This window comes from Gossypium hirsutum, chromosome A07 (assembly GCF_007990345.1).
Source record: "Gossypium hirsutum isolate 1008001.06 chromosome A07, Gossypium_hirsutum_v2.1, whole genome shotgun sequence".
Taxonomy (NCBI): domain Eukaryota; kingdom Viridiplantae; phylum Streptophyta; class Magnoliopsida; order Malvales; family Malvaceae; genus Gossypium; species Gossypium hirsutum.
Window position 1 is genome coordinate 42,383,083 of NC_053430.1, and position 5,744 is coordinate 42,388,826.

At 40.7% G+C, this 5,744-nt stretch overlaps 1 non-coding gene across 1 annotated transcript; it reads right to left on the reverse strand.

Annotated features, from left to right (window-relative positions):
* Positions 1-1,325: 1,325 nt before the first annotated feature.
* Positions 1,326-1,432, reverse strand: LOC121203986 (small nucleolar RNA R71). Its single transcript, XR_005898914.1, has one exon. It is a non-coding gene; the product is annotated as a small nucleolar RNA R71 (small nucleolar RNA).
* Between the last annotated feature and the right edge of the window lie 4,312 nt (positions 1,433-5,744).

Consider the following 5,744-nt stretch of genomic DNA (forward strand, 5'->3'; position numbering starts at 1 on the left):
AATTATGATTATTCTTGTATTAATATTCCAGGATATTGATTCAAGTACTGATGTGCTTATTCAGAGGAGAAAAAGTCCCTGTCTAAGAGTAGATCTAACATAATTAAGCAGAGTTGATTGCACGCATAGAGATAGGGTGAAACCTAATAAGGGAATCCATATATCGAGTTAATGCAGCACTAGGGAGTTAATTAGTTAGTCTCGAGAGAGATAATAATATAAATTAGGGATTTCTACGGATCAAGTCAAGTGAATAAATCGTCTGATTCAGAGTCAATAACAAGTGAAGTCTAGGTGGATTTTTCCATTAGGTATTGTCCAAATCATTCAGTTTTCCCAAAATTTATTTCCCCAATTTATTTTATATGCATTCTTAGTTTAGTTTAATTAGTTTAGATAAGCAAAACCCTTAATTTTTAGGCTAGATAATAAAAAGAAAGTTAATACTAGTACTTTTAGTTCCTTTAGGTTCGACAATCCAGTCTTGCCATAAGCTATACTACTATTCAATAAGGTGCGCTCGCCTTTGTCGTCATATTAGTTAGTTTCGAGAACGATCAATTATAAATTTTTAAAAGTTGTCGCGATGAGCATATCAAGTTTTTGGCACCGTTGCCGAGGAATTAAGATATTAGGAACACTCGATTTTTATTACTTTAGCCATTTTATTTTTATTGCATTTTAAATTTTTATTTTCTTTTCTAATTTTCCTTTTATTCGCTTCTGGCAGGTTTTTATAGTTTATGACTAGAAGAAACCCGTCGGGACCATTACTGTTTGATAGTGAGATTGATCGTACATCTCGCAAAAACCAAAGAGCAATAAGGCGAATCCTAAGATACACAGAGGAAGAGCAAGAGGAAGACATTCACACGAAAACCAAGGAGATGGCTGAAAATCAGGAAAATCCACTACCTCCTGCGATTGCTACTGACCCAGTAAATCAGAATCCTTCTCCAGGCATTATGTATGATTATGCTAAACCTACTTTAACAGGAACTGAGTCAAGTACAGTTAGGCTTGCTGTTGCTTCAAATAATTTTGAACTGAAACCTAACACAATTCAAATGATTCAACAGTTTGTTCAGTTTGATGGTTTGCAGGATGAGGATCCAAACAATCACTTGGCAAATTTTCTAGAGTTTTGCAACACATTTAAAATAAATGGCATTTCTGATGACCCCATACACCTTCGGTTGTTTCCCTTTTCATTGAGGAACAAAGCTAAACAGTGGCTGAACTCGCTACCACGAGGATCAATCACTACTTCAGAACAAATGATCGAATAGTTTTTACTTAAGTATTTTTCGCTGGACAAAACGGCTAAGTTCAAGAATGACATCTCTTCTTTTGTGCAGATAGATCTAGAAATGCTCTATGATGCATTGGAGAGATACAAGGATCTTTTGAGAAGGTGCCCTCACCATGGGATACCACTTTGGCTACAGGTTCAGACATTTTACAACAGTGTGAACCCCTTAACAAGGCAACTCATCGACGCAGCTGCCGGTGGAACTTTGAACAACAAAACACTTGAAGCGCCTTACGAATTTATTGAAGAAATGTCACTGAATAACTATCAGTGGCAAGTTATGAGGACAAAGCCGACGAAAGCGGCCAGTGTTTTCAACCTCGATACGTTACTATGCTATCTAACCAGGTAGAACTTTTAAATAAAAAGATTGACGGTTTATGTGGTTCTACTTAGGTACATCCAGTGATGAGGCGCAATTCAAAGGGAGGAGGAGTACACACAGAATATCAATTCTTCAACCCTAGCATCAAGGAAGAGCAAGTCCAATATATGGGTAACAATAATTCTAGATCTCAAAATAACCCATACAATAATACCTATAATGCAGGTTGGAGGAGCCATCCCAATTTCTCGTTGGGTGGTCAAGGGAATCAAAGGCCACAACATCCTCTGGGTTTTCAACAAACACCTTACCAACAGGAAAAGAAGTCGAACCTTGAGGAGATGCTAACAAAGTTTATCTCGGTGTCAGAAACGCGCTTTCAGAATACTAAAACAACACTTAAGAATCAACAAGCGTCGATCCAAGGGCTCGAAACTCAGATAGGACAACTCACCAAATTGATTTCTGAACTACCACAAGGTAACTTGCCGAGTAACACTGAATCTAACCCAAGGGAACAGATCAATGCAATCACCATTCAAGATGAGGAAGGGTTAGTCGAACCTGAACCAGAACCGAGGCAAGGAATTGTGGTAAGTAAAAGCAAATGTGAGGTAGACCACAGTGAACAAACACCGGTAAGTAAACAGTACAAACCTCGTGTGTCAACCCCAATGCGACGAAGAAAGACTGCACGGACAAACAATTTGGTAAATTCCTTAAACTTTTAAAGAAATTACATATTAACTTACCGATTATTGAAGCTCTTTCGCAGATGCTAAACGCAGTCAAATTCTTAAAGGAGCTTTTAACAAATAAGCAAAAGTTGGATGAGGCGTCACATGTGGAGTTAAATGTAGTTTGATCAGCCATACTATAGAATAAGCTAGCCAACAAATTGAAAGATCCAGAGAGTTTTATGATTCCTTGTTTAATTCGAAGCTTAGATGTTAATAATGCTTTGGCTGATTTGGGCGCTAGTATCAATGTCATGCCTTATAAAATGTTTAAACAACTAGGTCTTGGGAAACCCAAACAAACTAGGATGAGCATTTAGTTAGCCGATAAAACTATCAGATTTCCTAGGGGTATTATTGAAGATGTACTCGTTAAAATTCACAAATTCATATTCCCAGTTGATTTCGTTGTTCTAGACATAAAAGAGGATAGTGACGTGCCGTTAAGTTTAGGAAGGCCCTTTTTAGAAACTACTAGAACTATAATTGATGTTGGTACAGGTGAGCTCACACTTCGTGTGGGTGAGGAAACAATCTCCTTTCAAGCTCGTAATTCAAGTAACACATCAAATATCGAGGGTGATTGTATAAATCGTACTACTAATACTGACCATGTGGTGAAACCTTCTTTACAGGAAACACGTTCAAAGAGCACACATGAGCCTTGTTCAAGTAACAACAAAGAACCCATCTATAAAGAACGAAGGCTACAAATCGAAGAACTAGATGAACGATGAACACATAAACCAAAGACACACGATAAACCAAAACCACGCCATGACGAGCTCAATATTTCACCAAATCAACTTAAGGTTGGAGACAAAGTACTACTAGATGCAGCAGATCCTCGTATTGCCACTTCTGAACCTAATGGAGCAATCCCTCTTAAGGTACTCAGCATTTTTCCATACAATACAGTCGAGGTAATTCATCCCAAATTCGTCACTTTTAAGGTAAATAGTACTCATTTAAAACCTTATTTTGATGAAATTGATAGCAAGGATGAGGAGTGTAAACTCCTCGCACCACCATGATCATGCAAAAGAGAGGTAAGTCGAGCTTAGACTCTAAATAAGCACTTCTCGGGAGGCAACTCGAGCACTAACAGTATTGATTTCTTTAAAATTTTAGTTTTTAACATCTAATCACTAACTGAGTCCTTGAAACACAGGTTTTCTAATCCACATGTCCAGGTACACGAGCGTGCCTTAGGCCTTGCTCACACCATTGGCGGAGAAACGGCTGCGCGATACAGTCATGTGAAAATATGGAAAATCTTTTCCCCAACACGGGATGCGATAAGCTGCCAGAGGCATACAATATGGTCGAGGGCGAATCTGTCAAAACAAGCACGCCCGTGTCTAGAGGTCGTGGTTGAAATTGAGAAAACAACACGAGCGTACGACACGCCCGTGCCCAACACCCGTGCTCAAGATTGATAAAACAACACAGGCGTTCACCTATACACACGGGTATGGGAGAAGCGAACGAAGTAGGACACGGCTATGCGACATGACCGTGTGCACTAACACGCCCAAAGGACACGGGTGTAGGACGAATTTCAGATGCGTCCAAATTTAAAAATCACAATAAACACAGGCTAAAATAAGGGCACACGGGCGTGCCCCATGCCCATGTGCCTCAAAATCTATATAAACCCCTCACTATTCATCATCCCCTTCCCTAAAATTCCTAACCCTAGCCACCGTAACTCTTGCCTACGCCCTCCTTACCACGCCCGTGTGCCGATCAGCATCACCATTGACGACCCAAGCCCCTCCCTCTACCAAGCTATTGCGTTTGTTCATTCTTTCCTGTTCATTTCGTTTATTAATTTGATTTTTCTTGTTTTATTTTGACTATTAATATCCATAGTTATAATAATAGCCATGCTTATGCTCTTTGTTTCTTGCTATTCTAGTTGATGGATTATGGTACATTCATTCTTGTGTTGCTATGGACTTCAATCTATTTCCCATATTATCATTCCCATATGCATTCATTCACTAGGCATTATTCTCATATTCTTATTCGTAGTAATGACTTAAAATATCTGATCAGGATATCTTTCAGCATAATTGTTTTTAGTACATGACTCCTATGAAGTATCTCTATTTAGTTCTAACATGTATTGCATATTTTTCCATGCTATTGTTGGGGAGAAATTTTATTTTTTATTATTGTTTATTTCGTCTTACCATTGCAGATATCATGTCAAATCGTGGTAAGAAAACTACTGTCCCCACTTTAAAGAAGAGGAAAGGAGCAGCGTCATCCTCGGGTCCTATTGCGGAGATCAGGCACCCCTTTATTCAATTTCCCTTAGGACCCCGGGAAGAACTCTTTCAGATACTTTGGGCCCGAACCCTAGGTGCGGGCCGCTATATTGACTAGGCTGCACTTGAACAAATCCCACTAGCTGATGCAGTCCGAGCCCTCCTGACAACTGACCCATGGGGGCTCTTTTTCGAGATCATCGAGCTGACGTACCTCGAGCTCACACTCGAACTCATCTCGACCTTCCATCTTCAAGTAGTTATGACGAAGTTCGATTATCCCGAAACGGTCCAGTTCCGTCTCGGCCGTTTAGTCTGCCAGTTGAGCATACCTGAGTTCGGCATCGCTTTGGGGCTGTATATGGAGGAGTTCATAGACGATGATGATTTTGACACACTCCATCGCCACATCCACTTGTCTTCCTCCAACTGCTGAAGGGCACTCATTTCTGCTTCGGCCACCTATGACCCTAGGCGCTCCAAGGCATCGGCCCTCGCCCCATCCCTGAAGTACTTACATGCCATCTTAGCCCACACTCTGACAGGGCAACGAGATAGCACCAGCGTCGTCAACACTCACGACACCTACTTTTTATGGAGTATGGCGAACGGGCACGTCTTCGACCTTGCCTATTTCATTTCCCTCGCCATTCGCCATTAAAGGGAGTGGCATAGGAAGGGAGTCATATCCATCGGCCCTTATGTGACTCACCTGGCAAGGTATTTCGGCCTCCTCAACACTGCAGCGTATGTAACACCCCGAACCCGAAACCGACACCGGAGTCGGACACGAGGTGTTAACTGACTTTAACCCCTTATAAAATTTATTTTCCAGACACTGCCCAATTTGTGTACCAGTCGTTTTAAAAATCATATCTTGAGTTTCGTAACTCGAAAATCAATTTCGTGATTTTTTCCAGAAACTAGACTCATGTGCCCATCTATGTATTTTTTCTAGAATTTTTGGCCGGGCCAATTAGTACAGTTTATTAGTCAAAATCTCCCATGTTGCAGGGGTCGACTACACTGACCTTTGCCCATTACGACTTGGATATCTCCCTGCACGGGGCTTCAATACTGATGCCGTTTGTTTC